Source organism: Anastrepha ludens, chromosome 2 (genome assembly GCF_028408465.1).
Source record: "Anastrepha ludens isolate Willacy chromosome 2, idAnaLude1.1, whole genome shotgun sequence".
Lineage (NCBI taxonomy): Eukaryota > Metazoa > Arthropoda > Insecta > Diptera > Tephritidae > Anastrepha > Anastrepha ludens.
In genome coordinates this window covers 49483884-49501124 of record NC_071498.1, presented here as the reverse complement: position 1 = coordinate 49501124, position 17241 = coordinate 49483884, and positions in this window count along the sequence as shown.

Below are 17241 nucleotides of genomic sequence, written 5' to 3'. Positions count from 1 at the left end.
TGCAGCAGCAATGTGGGCCCAAAAAGCCCTTTCTAATAAACACTCCTCAACAACACGAATTGGAATATCAACTGGCGGTACATTCATAATGTCTTACAATAATTGGTTTTTTTTTTCATATAAAAAATCGAAAATTTGTTAGCATTTCCATCGCAATAAACTTAAATTCTCCTGCAAAATTCTTGTAAACAAAATTATTTACCTAACTACGTTGCGCGCGTCACACTATTATTATTGTTCACATAAAAGTTTAGAATTCAATTTTGTTTTGATTAACTAACCAAACAGCAGCTGCTACGTCTGGCATTTCCGTTAAGTCTTTAATTTTTCTTTATCTTTCGCCATAACTTTGCTTCCCCACTATATTATTCAATCAACATTTCTTGCACGGCATACCTTGCTTTAATTTGCATTTTCTCTGCTATCATTATTCATTTTGACAGCCACAAAAAACAATAAGGCCAACTGTCGGCGCGTGTATGTGTCGCCGAGTTGGCTTGGCCAATATTAACAGTGATTTCAATCAAAGTTACCTCGGGCGCGCGCTAACACAGCTGTCGCCTGAGTGAACAGGAAGGGCTACAAAAATCAGAAAAATCAATGTCTGACCACTCGGGCAAGTGCGAGCTGCCAAGGAGTAACAGTCAGCCGCTTGATTACCTGTGCTCCGCCATCCATTTAGCTGCAAAAATTATATATATTTTTTCCTTTTCTGAGGAAGAAAATGTCTTATCGCATTATTGCGGAAAATATTACTGAAAATCTGTATGTTTATGTGAAAGAGCGCACTTAAGAAATTTTTATGGCGAGTCAAGATAAAGCATAAAAATATAAAACGTTCAAAAAGAATAAAAAAAATTCTAAATATCTATATTTACAATGAAAAACAACAAGTCCCTTGCAGCTCGGCAAAAAGAAAATGCGCAAAAACTGCAAAAAGTAAATTTTTTTAGAACAGCATTCGCTAGTAGCAAAAGGCCCATATTCCCTCTACCAACTGTGCGAATATTCATGGAGCCTGAAATTGTAATTTGAGTAAGTTTTATTTTTTATTTACCAAAACAAAAGCTAAAAAATACGTCAGTATTGAATGTACGCCTACACTCGAAAATATGTAAAATGCATTTTGCATGCAATGGCAACCAGTAAGAGAACAATAACAACTGTTGCTGCTACGAGGCAACTGTAATACGATCGTGGTATTAAATGGAACTAAAAACAATTCCAACAGCAGCGCTTAAAAGTGCACGCAGGATGCACGCGTACAGAATATATATGCAGACATATGTACATACATACATTGCTTGATTTTTTATGTGAACATATGCACATCCGAGTGCACCCTGTAGTCAAATCTACCAGTGGTCAACTTCCTCACAACTTGTTTGAGTCGCAAACCCAACTAGTCAGGCAACTGTTTTTTTCCAAGTATTTTTGTTTTTTTGGTATTTTTACATTTTACGAGTGCATGAACAGTGCATATTCTACGCCATGCCAATTGTCAGTCTTCGATCAGTAATAGACTAGTCTCATACTAGTTCAAAATAGACAAGAAAAATACCGGATCAATTATGGTGTCAAACTACTATTTTGGGGCTAAAAAGGGTAATGAAGATTAGGTTAGGTAATACTGACTGGCCAAAGCCACGCAGAGACTATTTTAGTCCATAGCGATACCAGATCAGAATCCTACTCGCGAATTTTAGGAGTCGCTCAAACTCCAGTGCAGGGATACATTCTAGTATTTGAAAATTGCGAGCACCCAGATAGCATAGTCTAGTTTTCGAGAGAGCCGCGCAGTAGCATAGAAGATGCTCCAGGGTTTTCGCTAGTACCCGCCTCATTACATTTCCTGCAAGCATCGATAAGTGTTAAATTTAGCTTGTAAGCATGCGCTGCAACTAGGCAGTGACCTGTTAATACACCAACTAAAGCTCTACAGTTCCTTCCATCGAACAATATAACTGATTTAGTATACCTGTCATTATATGCGCGTTTATACATGATCCTGACAACTTTGCTATTGGTTAAGCTAAGCCATCTGTCTTTAGCCTTTCTTGGCATGTGATCCTCTAGTTCTTTTTGAATTGTGTGCAGGGGTTCAAGTACCTAACTTACATATGTATGTGATTCCCTGCAAGTATCGTGCCTTCTTTAACTATTTCGCCCTCTATCTCATTTCCCTCTATGCATTTATGCCGCGGAACCCAATATACACAAAGCCTTACGAGCATTACAAGCGAGATTGTTAATCGCTTCCTTGCATTCATGGACATTTTTGGATGATAGACAGTAAGACAGACAAGCTCTGCTGCTTTTTTTACAACAAAGGTCTCAGCCTGAAAGACAGTGTAATATTTAGGGAGTTTAAATGGATTTCTGATGCTTAATTCCGCACTAAGGAACTAAGCCATTGCGCCATCCATCGTCCTCGATAGCGTTGTTTAGCGGTTTTTCAAACTGAAACCATATAGTCTGAATCTACCGTGCCATTTCCAATCATAGAGCTACGTGCGAAGGTTCTAAAGCTAAGCTGATCAGTTGCTTGTGACCTCACAGCTGAGTTTGCAGACGCATTTTTTGCATAGAAATCAATCGGTGTTAGGCTGAGTATAGCCTCAAGAGCTGCCGCTGGAGTTGATTTCATAGCTCCCGTAATGCAAACGGCTCTCCGCCGTTGAAATTTTACCAATGGCTTGAGCTATGTTTACTTCCTAACCGCCTTCCACCTCACCAATATGAGATAAAGCAATAAAGATCTGGCAATTGAAGTATAGCGCCAGTGCTAAAAGCGGGTGAAGGTCCCCATATGCTTCCAAGCATCATAAAACATTCGTCCCCTTCTTCACCCTCTCCTCAATATTGAATTCCCGCGTCAATTTATTTTCCACTATTACTCCTGGGTATTTGGTGCAGGATTTCAGCGATAGAGAGATGCCGTCGAGCGAGGGTATTACCTATGCTGGAACTTTGTATTTCTTGGTAAAGAGTAGTAAGTCGATTTGTTCAGCATTGACACTCAGACCAGCACTACTAGCCCAGTTGTGTATTGTTTTAATAGCATCGTCATTAGAGCCCTTAGCGTCGATAGGCACCTTTCTGTAATAACTATAGCAAAATCATCTACATATGCAACCAGCCTTGGAGCTCTACCTTGAAGGAGAGTATTTGATTTACCTTGGAGAGGGTATTTGATTTACAACTAGCAACCAGAGAACTGGCGAAACCCCAATTGAGGAGTTCCTCTATGTGCTTCGCTCGTTAAAATAGTCCATGAAATTCTCGTGTAAGAAACGTCGCTAGCGAGTATGGTTATACCTCATAAAACTATGTAGTATAACTCACTATTTTCAATGCTACCAACTCTCTTTGTAGAGAGTTTTATTAGCCCGCATTATGCAGAGACACTTTTGTTACTTCAACTTTCCGTATTCTCGTTTTATGTTCCCGATGTGTTCACACACCTTGCAATTCTTAGTTTTTAGTCTAGAGCCAACAGCAACATTGAGTAAATCGAGAACACAAAGGGTGCTCACAAAGCACGAGCATCGTAAGTAATGTCATGATGGAAAGAATAATGAGATGGCGGTTTATCGTGATACCGTTACCTTGCTCTCAGCGAATTTGACAATGAATTATGTCGTATTACAATCAGTATGGCCAGATTACCATTTTCGTAACTTGATTTAGGATTTTTGTTTTTGTTATTTAGTCTTGGAGTTTTAGTTCTTTCTTCATGACATTTTTGTAGCCTGTTCTAATTAAAAGTGATGTTTAAAATGTTGTAAAATACATATACATTTTTTTTTAAATTAGTTCAGTAATTATTTATTTATTATTATTTATTTATAATTGGCGCGTACAGCCTTTTTGGGTGTTTGGCCGAGTTCCTCCTCCTATTTGTGGTGTGCGTCTTAATGTTGTTCCAAAAATGGAGCGACCTACACTCAGAGGTTTGCCATTGCCTGCCGACCTGCCTGGGGTGACCGCTATTAGAAAAAACAATAATTCACTCAGTTTTATTTAGCTTTGCTTTTTTTAACATCTGGTCTCATTGCCCGCGATTTCAGTTGTTGTTAATGTTCTTCTGCTTTCAGCAGTCAAATCTCTCTCTCACTACTGCAGTGTTACCTAGCTTTGGATATAAAAACGCACTCAAATGCCCATTTAAAGAAAATAAAACACCAAATTTTTATCGAATTACTTATAAAACTTTGTAGCCGTGACAAATTGTCTTTAAAATGTCCGTTTTTTTAAATAAATGTGTTATGGATATGTACAATTTAATTTGTTAAGAGAACGACTTTTTTGCTATATTTGAGGTTATGTAACAAGATAAGGTACTGTTTTTGTAATATAAAAGTGTCGTTATAGTTTCTTCAGTATTTTTTGGTATTTTGTTGCTTATTTTTACTATGAATACACTTCTTGACGCCATATGTCCTACTGAGGATTGAGGATCGGAAGAAACGATTACACCACTATGATTTTAATTCGCATTCAGTAAGTTCAAACGCTTTTTAAAATGTTTAAAAAGGTGGTTTTCAATGTTAAGAAGAGTTGGGAAAGAGGCATTTAATATTCTTGTATAACATTAAAAGGAGGAAAAAATTAAATTTACACTTTCAAAATATCAAATTTTATAAGAACCAACAAATTTTCATTAATAGTAAAATCTTCTCAGAGTGACCTTTTTTAACATTTTTTTGTTTAATAATAAAGTTTTTTTTTAACTTATACTTTCGGTAGCTTTAAATTAAAAATAAGAAACAAACACCAACTTAAAAATTTTCGCATTTTGATGAATAAAAAAGCACTAAATTTATTGCAAAGATCAAATGGTTGGCAACATTGCACAACTCGGCCAATGTAACGTCACTCACTCTCTGATGGGCGCAATCATTCTTGAAGTAATGAGTTGAAGCAACAAATGCTTGCATGACCGCGTTCTTACTAACACACATTAAGTGCTTCCAAGCTGTGTTATGTAATTTTTGGCAGTTCCTTTCCAACGCTTCCAAATAAATAGTTTTATAAGCGGCACAAGCCTGGTCTTTTTCGAACTAGTTCGATTTCAGTCAGGAAAGTCTTGTTGTAAACTACTATTTTTCCTGACTAGTTTGGTGTTACTCTATAGGGCAACTGATTGTATATACATGCATAGGTACGAATAGGTCGAACGTACACGTGTGATCACAATAATAGCAGCTCGACATGGTACAAAATGTTGACTATTTATTTATTTTATATTTATTTTTTTCGGTGTTTCACAGAGCTCCCTTAGAATTTGTGGTGTGCGTCTTGATGTTATTCCACAAATGGAGGGACCTACAGTTTCAAGCCGACTCCGAACAGCAGATATTTTTATGAGGAGCTTTTTTCATGGCAGAAATACACTCGGAGGTTTGCCATTACCTGCCGATGGGCGCCCGCTATTAGAAAAAAATTTTCTTAATTTTGGTGTTTCACCGAGATTCGGACCTATGTTCTCTCCGTTCCGAATGTTAGTTACGCACCAACCCATTCGACTACGGTAGAATGTTTATGCTACAAAAAAAGCCCCACAAAATTTGGAATATTTTAATCATCATTTTTAGAATATCCAAGTATGCAGCTTTTTTATAATAAAGTGCAAATTTGAAGTAGCCCAAAAATCGTGTTGATTTTTGGATTTTTTTTTTGTTTGCTGGCGGTCTTTCTATTTTTCTCCATACAAAAAATATTTTGGCATTACATAGGTTAGGTTAGGTTAGACAGGTTGCTTGTCTAAGACCCTAAAGCCTATTGTGATACCTGCATTTGATTTCCATTCCTTAACTAAGTAGCTTAAATCATTCAAATCTTTTAAGAAGATAACTAGTCCCTCCCGTGAGACATTTTGCAATTCTCCCAGGTCTTCAAAAAAATAATCACCAAAATATTTGGCCCTGCTTCTTTGATGTGCAAGACATTCACAGAGGAGATATTGTACCGACACACAACAACTGCAGAAGTCATTGTGAGTGGGAAATGGGCGTCTACTGGCTAGGGAGCCAATAGTGCAGTGATCTGTGATAACACCTATGAGGGCGCTGGTAGTTGAATTGTTGAATCCAAAGAGGCATTTTGTCCAGTTAGGATTCAGTTTTGACTAGAGCGTTTTGGAGACCCTGCAATTAGCAGTCATAGACCAACTTCTATTAGTTTTCGCGATTACGCTCAAGCCAATCGCAGTGCACAGTTCGTTTAGAGAAATGCTTATGTCCTCTGCCACTCGCTGAAGGTCGAGCTCAAAGCCTTTCCTTGCACACTCATCCGCTCTTTCATTTCCCTATACTACAGAGAGGCCGAGGACCTATTGAATAAGCGATTTGCATTCTATAACAAATCTTAAATTGATGCGCGCTGAGGTCACTGACGTAATCACTGCTTTATTATCAATAAAATTGGTAAGGTTTGCCGGAGGTAAGTCCATTAGTGTTATCCTTTTTGCTACTTTGTCTATGGCGTAGATCTCAGGTTAGAAGACGCTATACCGGTCTGGGAGCCTAGCGGAGCAATTTGAAGAAGTCTTGCTGTAAATAACCATTAAACAAGTTGGTAACGAGGATGTGGCAACAAAATAGTTCGGAAGCGCTAGTTGGATTCTGGATGAATCACCACTTCAACCAACTAACCAACTCCCGATCCAGTGCCAATGTCCTTCTTTGAGCCGTCAGTATAAATATGGTGACGACTATCATCTTAAATGACTCTGGTCTGCCAATCCTTTCTGTCGGGTATTCGAATTTTATAATCTTTGTTCAGATCTATCTTGGCAACCAGATAGTCTAAGCATTCGTGTTTTTTAGTCTTCGTTCAGATCGATCTTGGAAACCAGATAGTCTAAGCATTTGTATTCTATAGTCTTCGTTTAAACTGGTGCAATATTTACCAAAATTTAATGGATTAAGAAACTAGATTCTTGACATTTTCATAAAAATTCTAAATACGATTAAAATTTGTATACATTTTTTTTTTAATTTTATACAAAAACTTCAATTATAAGGTTTTTTTCTTAGCATCTAAAGCATAATTTTATAAAAATAAAAAAAATCAAAACCTTGCAATATGTCGTGCCGCTATTATCGGGAACACAGGTGTATGCACACGCATATGTATGTATATTTTTGCAATTGTATCAGCGTTTTCATGTCCACTTACACGGAACACAATAAAACCAGCATCTAAAGGCACAATTGCAACCATAAAATACTATGTAGGTACAGATGAAATGAAAATTTAAGTAACACGCCAGCAAATTCAACGCGGGACAATGCTGCTATGAACCGCTGACGCCAATTTTCCAATGGAACAGTGGACACCATTCATTGTTCAACAATATTGGTGGTACTTAGCAAGCAAATCCCCATACGCGCTCTATACAAGCCGCTTGGTCATCTAGCACGTGCCAGGAGCGATTGGCATGGAGGGACATTCGCGATTTTTACTAAATAAATATGTACATGCCGTTGTATATGTTTGTAGCTTCGAATGGGGGTATTTATTTAATGAAAGTGTGTATTTACTTTCCATTTTAGTATTACATTTCGTTTTTAAATGCACGGACAATATAAAGACATTCTCTGCCCGGTAAGGATACTTGAAAAAACAAACTGTAGTCTCGCTTGCGGTCACTTGGAAAATGCCAGTGTAGCATATTTTTGCTTTTTAACTTTTTCGATAAGCTTCACAGCAGACAGTGTGGAGACAATCAAAGAAAGTCTGTAGCATGACTGAGCTCAATAAATTTTTAGTATATGTCTTCTCGTTGATATTGACTCAGTATTGTTTATTCGAATTTCTTGCCGTTTTTTTTTATTTTCAAATAAATTTATCTTTTATTTGTGCATGTGTACCGTTTTTCGTCGATTTATACTTTTTTTGTTGTTCAGATTGTTGGTTTTCTTGTTTCGCTGCTTTCAAGTTTTGCAGTTTCTGTTCTTAACATACACACATACATACATTCAAGGGCACAGAAGTGCATACAGGGAGAAGACTGACTTTCAAAGCACACCTCGAGTATGCCAACGAAAAAGCACTCCGGAGGCGCTATTAAACATACGAGGACCAAAACAAAATCGCTGTTGAGTTTTAGTTAATATCGTGAAAAGCCAAATTTTGTATGGTGCGTCAATTTGGGCGAACAAATCGCATCATGTACCATATTTTCGAGATCTACTGTCTACCTACTGGTTGTGCGCACTACGCGTATGTAGCGCATTTAAAAAGGTTTCCGACCATGCAGCCTTAGTAATATCTGGCATGTACTCTCGGGACATATTAGCAAGGGAAGCTGCCCAATAGCGAGAATACAGAGGCCTATAAGCTCGCGCGGCGTTACGAGGGAGTTGCATAGATGGGTGGCAAATAAGGTGGGATAACTCTGCCAAAGGGATAACTCTGGGATGGGAGTTGGGAGAACTCTGTCGAAATGATAAAGCTTTGGCTAACGATGCCACATGGAGAAGTGGACTTTTACATGAACCAGTTTTTGAGTGGACAATGCTTCAAAGCAGATTTATACAGGTTTAACTACGACGACAATCCCTATTGTGACTACTGCTCGCGCTTCCGTGCTGCAAAAGAAACACTTTATAGAACCTTTAGAGAACCTCCTTTGCCGGACGCATTCATGCATTATGAAAGAGTTGAGGCATCTGGAAAGACTGCGACACAGCACCGACGGCTAATCGCTTTCCCTCCTACTTGACGGTAGTCGCACGGCGAGAGGTGGTGGAAATAAGCAGGCTCAGCCTGGCTTCAGAAGGCCACTTGATGATGCGCGCTACCACAAGGCCTATGAAAAAAAAAAAAATACAGGGTGCGCCACCTGTTTTTGAATACAATATTAATCAAGTAGCAATCACGTACAGCGATCTTTTTTCTGCGTTTGTCATCACCTTGTCAAGCACTTCGGGTTTTATAGCGTCGATTTCGGCACGAATGTTTGCCTTAAGCTGGTTAATAGTCTGCGGCTTGTTGGCGTAAGCCTTACTTTTCAGATAACCCCACAAAAAGAAGTCCGGGTGGGTTAAGTCAGGTGATCTGGGGGGCCAGTCGATGTCGCCTCTTTTTAACACTAGACGTCCCGGGAATTTTCGTTGCAGATATTCAATTGTTGAGTTCGCAGTGTGGCATGGCGCACCGTCTTGTTGAAACCAGTAACCGTCTAAACCTTCCTCACGCATTTGCAGACATAATTAGCCAACAACCATCGATATCGGTTTCCATCGATCGTTTCATTTTCTCGGTAAAAATTTGGCCCAATGATGGTTTTGGCGCAAATGCCCGCTCAAAACAGTTACTTTCCGTTCATGCAATGGTACTTCATGGATCTCGTGTGGATTCTCAGTGCCCCAAATGCGGCAATTTCTTTTATTCACGCTGCCAGAGAGGTTAAAATGTGCCTCGTCAGTCATTAAAATTTGATTCCAAAAATTGGGTTCAGTGTCAACCATTCGAGCGACTATTTGGCCGTATTCCGAGCGACGTGAATGGTCTGTCGGCAATATTCTTTGTGTCAATTGCACTTTATACGGAAACAAATTTAAATCGTCCTTTAAAATGAGCCGCATTGTGGGTTTCACTGACGCCAAAATGCTGAGCGCGACGACAATACGACACTGTTGGCTCTTGGGCAACGCTCTCCCTCACTGGAACGTCTTGGTCGTTGATGAGCGGTATGTTGACGATCTCTTACTGTGCCGTGCTCAAAAAAATTCGACACCAAACGGGGAATAGTATTGTCGACGGTGCCTGTTTGCCGCGATACTTTTTGCGATTTGCGCGTTGAGTTAGAACAATAGAACGAGTATTTTCGATTTTAGGCGCGTTGTTTCGGTGTAAAGCGATCCATGGTAGAAATTGTACTGAATTGACGTATCGAAAACATTTATATTGAAGTCGATCAGTTGGTAAATGACAAAGTTATTCAGCGTTTACATACCGACATAAAAGATCGCGCACCCTGTAGTGAAGTATGCCAGTGGTGCAAAATTAGTCACCCTATCGAAATATTCATAAAGATTTGTACGTCAATCATATTTGACACTTATGAACTAAACAGCTCCAATATCCGGACGGACAAATCATGGGGTACGTAAAGGTCAAGATAAAGATTTCCATAACTTAAAATCATTTTTTTATTATTAAATTAAGTTCCTTAAACATAAAGTTTCCTCTAGAAAACGAGATGTCCAAATAGTAACCTTGATTTAACTCAGCTAATTTTTAATTAAAGGCGCATTTATAGTGTAATAGGATTTATAGTACCTTTTGGAAAACAAAGAAGTCACACATGCCCCAGTACAGTGAGCATGACCTCCTAAAATATTAACCACAAAAGAGCTAGACAAAAATGTCCTTCTGCTATTCCTTCGGGCCTGGCGTTGTCGTGAAGGAGTATAGTTTGACCAAATTGATCAGATCTTTTCAGCCGAATAGCCTCATTGGCGCGGTGTAGCTGCGCAATGTAGAGCTCCTTATTGACCGTGACATTCGTTTCGAGCATTTCCCAGTGTGCCATGGCCTCGCAGTCCCACCACATATGTATATGTCATGATCTTCTTTGGATGAAGATCCGACTTGACTCTCCGCTTTGCCGCATCTCCTTGTGCCATCCACTTCTTTCTTTGTTTCATATTGATGTATAGGCACCACTTCTCAACTCTCGTAACGATTCGGTACAAAATGCGCTGTTTATGACCGCATGAAGGCGGGCGAGATGCTAAGAAACAATTTAAAGACGACTTTCTTTTTTTTCGATGAACACTTACCTTTCACCAAGCAGCAAAAAAACATCGTTGTAAAATAAAGGAAAATACAAAAACGCTATGAACTTATTTTCCAACCCAATATTTATTATAGGGTAAGAAAGCTTCACAAATATTATTAATGCAATTTTTTCGAGTTAAGGGTTTACGGTGGTCTAGAATGTTCAAAAAAACCGATTTTTTTTTGTTTTTTGATATTTCGAAAGTATAGGCTTTTAAGAATATACTGTCAAATTTTTGGAAGGATATTCCTAGTACTTTCGATTCTTCAGCCGTTTCGGCAGGTAGAGTCAGATTAGGCACGCGGCGCCATCAATGGTCGCATTATCCACCCTCAAAAGTTTAAACTCAATTTTCTCAGAACTACTTTTTTTAGCCTGGTGTTGTCAAAAAAAAAAAAGTATTCAACCGAATCGTCAAAAATGTTGGCTATCGCTCGTATTGGAATCATTTTTTTATTTCAATTATAATGAATTTTTTTTTATTAAAAAAGCTAAAAAAAAAACGATTTTTAAATTGTTAAACTCAAAACCGCGTCATTTTTCCAATTTTTTTTTTATTCTAGTAGGGGACACAGCTACAGCCATACTGATCAATAATTTAATTGGTTTTTGTGTTTTAGAAAAATCGAAGAGCCAAAATGGACAACACCGTCCAGGTTCAATTTTTCGGGGCCATTTTTAAAATTATTAAAATAAAATTTTTTTTTTAATTTTTGTATGTAAAAGAAGTTAAATAAAAAGCCTACAAAATTTAAATATTGTTTTTAATTTTTTTTTATTGTAAAAAAAATTCTTGAAAATACCCTAAATTTTCGAGCTCTAGACCCTCAAGTTGCTGCAAAATAATTATGGACTAAAATCCGGAATTAATAGCGGGATTCCGAGATTATCATAACGAGATCTTGAAAGCCCAGGATTGTAAAAATCGAAAAAGTTGGCATTTTTAGTATACACGAACATAAATCAACTACTTTTTCGAGACGCCACTGTCGGAATGACGGCGAACATATTGAACCGAGTCATCAAAAACTTAACCAGCCGCATCAAGAACTGCCAGAGAAGCCAAGGTAGCCATTTGAATGATATGCTGCACCACACATGAGTACAGGAATGTAGCCTCAAAATAAAGCCACAATCGATGAGATTTCTTACACCGTAATTAATTTATTTAAATTGCTTTTCCGATCGCTCTTTTAGGTCACCCTACATAATATACTTATGTATGTATAGGTATATACTGGAGTTTTTCGCTCACTTTAACTGAAATTCATATTTTACAAATAAAATCCATTAAGAGCAGGTGTTAAGTGTCAAATGCAGACTATTTGAAAAGGTATTTAATACCTCCTCATCAAACACTTTAAGCCTTTTCCTATTTGAATTGTCTTAACCACAAGAAACCCTTCCAAATGACCGCAACTCATCTTACTTACTTCTAATCTGCTCAACCATATTTCAATCAATAAATTTGCCAACAAACACTTATTGTGGTGCAAGAAGGAAGGGTCATTGAAAGAAGCAGGGCAGGCTACTGAAACAGAACGACGATAATAAATCAAATGAAATTAAACTAAAATAGTTAGCAGCTGCTAACCTGTGCTGGACGGCATTATTCAAACGCACCTACATAAATGAATGTATGAATGCATGAAGGGAAAGTCCAAAAAAAAAAGATAAATATGTGGTACGCCTGAAAATGCGTTTAATTTAAAAAAAACTGTTGTAGCTTCGAAAAATTTCTTCGAATATTCTCCACAAAAAATATGGAGTGTGCATAGATATAATTATGTATACCGCCGTAGCCGAATGGGTTGGTGCGTGACTACCATTCGCAATTCACAGAGAGAAGGTCGAATATCGGTGAAACACCAAACTGAAGAAAAATATTTTTCTAATAGCGGTCGGCCCTCGGCAGGCAATGGCAAACCTCCGAGTGTATTTCTGCCATGAAAAAGCTCCTCATAAAAATATCTGCCGTTCGGAGTCGACTGTAGGTGACTCCATTTGTGGAACAACATCAAGACGCACACCACAGATAGGAGGAGGAGCTCGGCCAAACACTCAAAAAGGGTGTACCCGCCAATTATATATATACATATATACATACATATATTCACTATGAGCAAATCATTATACGAAAGCAAAATCAGCAAGAATCAGTTGGCACGCCTACAAATATGCTCAAGTTAAAAATCTGTGTTGGCCTCCGGAAGCGTAAAACGGAAGGCTGGTTCATTTGACGTGTGCGCATACCTACATATCTATGTATATTTTCATGTACTACATTACAGATAAAAGCACACGTTAACAAAATCGAAATGCCAATATATCGCATGTACAAATACATAAAATGACAAGCAAATGGAAAACATAAATACGCAATCCTAGAAAAACATTTATTTTCATTTTATATTTTTTTCTGATACCAGCTTTTGATTTTTATGCCTGTAGCAGCCAAAAATCAAACAATCTTGAATGCCTCAAGGATTAACCACTTGTATTTACAAGTATTACGCTTGTATTTACATTTGCACACACACTTATGCATCCCTTCGTGAGCATGTGTGTGCGTGCGTTGAAAGGACTTGTTTCCTGCCAACATGTCACACTTGAAGATTGATGACACAGATTAAGAATTTTGTGTTGAGTATTTGTTTTAACACAACTTGGCGAGACCCTTAAAAATATTCAGCAATATTTGATTCAAAATTTTCGTCATTTGGTTAATTTTCTTTATCAAACTAATTCTTGTCAACAACTGCTAAATCCATAGATAGTCTTGCGGATGTGCTTTTGTTCGGATTAGCAACTTTGCTGCAGAGAAAGTAAATATTTATTGTAGTCCTGTACTTCGTAAGGCCCAAAGCTATTTGCTTTGTGGCCGTTATTCAACACTTGCACTTAACTTAAAAGATAAAATCACAAACAATATGACCTCTTGTAAAAAATACTAAATATGGTACATACATGCAAGGACTGAAAGTGATGAGCTTGAATGCTCGAAGAATTTAGTGAAAAAATTCACAGACAAAAATACAAAAGTAAGGGAAAATTAAAAAAAAAATGCAAATCAAAGGTGAAAACATTATCACGATTGTAAAATCAATGCTATAAAGAACTTAATGTGCGTGTTTATCTGATGTGGCCTTATTGGCGAACATACACGGCGGTCAAAAATCGACAAGTCTTCACTGAAGGTTCATAACTGACATACAATAAATCCGATTTGAACTGAAATCATCATTTAAATTACGAACTTAGAGCACGACCGAACATCGATTTTTAAGACCGAAGAAAAAAAGCAAAAACAGGTAGGTAGGCAGATAGGAGAAATGGTTGAAGTGCCAGTCAGGTACTCCGTTTTGATACCACTATGAGACCTCCAACAGGCAGATATCTACAGCCAGCCAAAGCTGTTGACATAATGGAGAAGAATGATGGGATTTAGGTTGCCGCACTGCCCCAGGCTGTCGAAGAAAGGAGTGACGTCGTCTAGGTGGCAAACCCGGATATTTACAGAGAAATTGCTCTACAGACGCTTTCTGCCACAACTTCTGCAAGGGGGTTAAACGTTAACCCTAGCTTTTGAATGAACACAGCTACGAGCTTGGAAATTAAATGGCGTAGAGTCCCCAAGACTTTCTGAGTCCTCCGTATATTGTACTGGAGCCAAAGGGTTTTCGAAAGAGCACATGGAAAATGGAGATCCATCATTTCTGCGCTTTCCTGAGAAATAATTTGTGCAGTTTCCCTTTAACAATTGTCAGGGCGGTCTCTAGGAGGTCTCTGAAACCAAGTCAGTCCCCTTCCTGGCAAGCTCATCAGCAATTTCATTTTCCTCTATGTTCCTATTTCCTCGAACCCAGATGAGAGAAATGTTACCTGCACACCCAAGAGATTTGTTATCCTTCTTACAGGAGTTTACTAGTTTCGTTCTGCACCATGGCGTCGTCAGAGCCTTGATCACGGCTTGACTATCGGAAAAAATTTTTCGCGTTCCCTAAGTATTTTGCATGCCTGCAGGATCGCAAAGACTTCTGCCTGAAATACTCGAGCAGTATTTGGCAATTTTAAGGAGATAGTAAAATTGGCTGCTCTCAGATTTGTGGGTTCTAATCTCAAGCGCCGCTGAGCCACAATAGCAGTAAGTTTTCATTTGGAAAAAGCATTTGATACAGCTTGGAAAGAGGGCATTATTTACAAAATGTGCAGGGTATTTAAATTTAATATGATATAAATACAAGGTAAAGTCCAAAATAAACGAGACTGACCTTAAATAGAAGCGACAGGAACTTTGTTCTGATAACTTCGATTTATTTATTTTATTTATTTATTCAAAATAGTCCCCTCTGGCCTCGATACACTGTTTTGCGCGATCTAAAAGCTTTTCGAAAGAGTGTTTCAGGTATTTCACCGACATCCTTGGTACCGGCCTTTTGGATGGCCTCTACGTACGCAAAACGTTCTCCTTTCATGGCTAAATGCAATTTTCCGAATAGGTGGAAGTCACAGGGAACCATTTTAGGCAAATACATTAAGTGATTGATGGTTGAAATGCGATTTCTAGTCAAAAAATTAGTCACAAGAGTGGATCGATGTGATGGTGCATTATCATGTAATAAGCGCCAGCTTCTTCCTTCGCAGCATTCAATGCGAATACGGCGAATGCAATGCAACAAACGCTTCAAAACGCCAAGATAGGAAATTGCATTGAGGGTTTGGCCCGTTGGCACGAACTCTATGTGGACGATTTCCTTGGCATCGTAAAAACAAATGAGCATCGATTTGATTTTTGATTTCTCCAAACGCAATTTTTTGGGTGGTGGCTCGTCTGGGGCCTTCTATTGGGCACTTTGATGTTGGAAACACCACGTTTCATCATCAGTTACAATGTTGTGAAGGAAGTTCTCGTCTTTCTCGCCTTTTTAATGAGGTATTTTGAATGTTGAATTCTGGGCAATTTTTGGTCCTCAGTTAACTTGTGCGGAATGAAACGTGCACAGACCTTTCACAAACCCGAATGATCAGTTAAAATGCGATAAATCGATGTTTTGGAGATATTCAACTCCGATTCCATGAATTTCAACGATTATTTCGGTTCATTTTTGATAAATTTACAAACAATTTCGATGGAGCTTTCGGTGATTACTGATTTTGGAGGCCTGTATGCTCTTTTCTCATTTATGTCCTCACAACCATCTCTGAAACATGTAAACCACTCATGAACTCTGACACGAGATAAACAATCATCGCCATAAACTTGTTTCATCAATTCAAATGTAAACGTATTACCGATTTTAAAACAAAATTTGATATTAGCTCTTTGTTCCAAACTCATTTTTGTAGCGATGACACAAACATACTGACACTTTAGACGCATTAACTTCACTTCTATTCAACCGAATGTCTCCAAGATTTCATTGGAAGTCAGCTAAGGATGTAACTTCTCTTCTCCTTCTTAATTGGCGCTATAACCGCTTACGCGATTTTGACCGAGTTTAGCAAAGCGCGCCAGTCGTTTCTTTCTCGTGCTAACCGGCGCCAGTTGGACACACCAAATGAAGCCAAGTCCTTCTCCACCTGATCTTTCCAACGCAGAGGAGGCCGCCCTCTTCCTCTGCTACCACCAGCTGGTACCGCATCGAATACTTTCAAAGCCGGAGCGTTTGTATCCATTCGGACGACATGACCCAGCCAACGTAGCCACTGGATCTTTATTCGCTGCGCTATGTCTATGTCGTCGTAAAGCTCATACAGCTCATCGTTCCATCGTCTGCGATATTCGCCGTTGCCAACGTGCAAAGGTCCAAAAATCTTACGCAGAATCTTTCTCTCGAACACTCCAAGCGTCGCTTCATCGGATGTTGTCATCGTCCAAGCTTCTGCGCCATACGTTAGGACGGGCATGATGAGAGTCTTGTAGAGTGTTAGTTTTGTTCGTCGAGAGAGGACTTTACTGCTCAGTTGCCTACTTAGTCCAAAGTAACACTTGTTGGCAAGAGAGATTCTACGTTGGATGTAACTTCCAACGCAGTAATAAATCAATAAAAAGATGGAGCCATCAAAAACATTTTTATGACGCTAATCTTGTTTATTTTGTACTTCACATTGTATACTAAACTACATCTGGGCTATGTTGTTAAAAGAGTCAAAACTATTTTTTTTTCTTATTTTAATCTTTAAAATATGGCAAAAAACCTAAAATCGAATATAAATTTTAATATGTATATATGAGCAAATAATGCGGCGATTATATGGCTTACTATTTGATCTCCTCTTCATGTTGGTCTCCTTATCGCGGGGATGAGGCTTAAGTGGTGGTTTGACCCCCATATCATGGGGTCAGGAATTAAGAGGGAAACTCCATATGAGGATTGAGATTTAAATGCTTCTCTTAAGGATTTAAAAAGTGTTTTATTACTTTTACTGGATGGCTGTAGACGGTT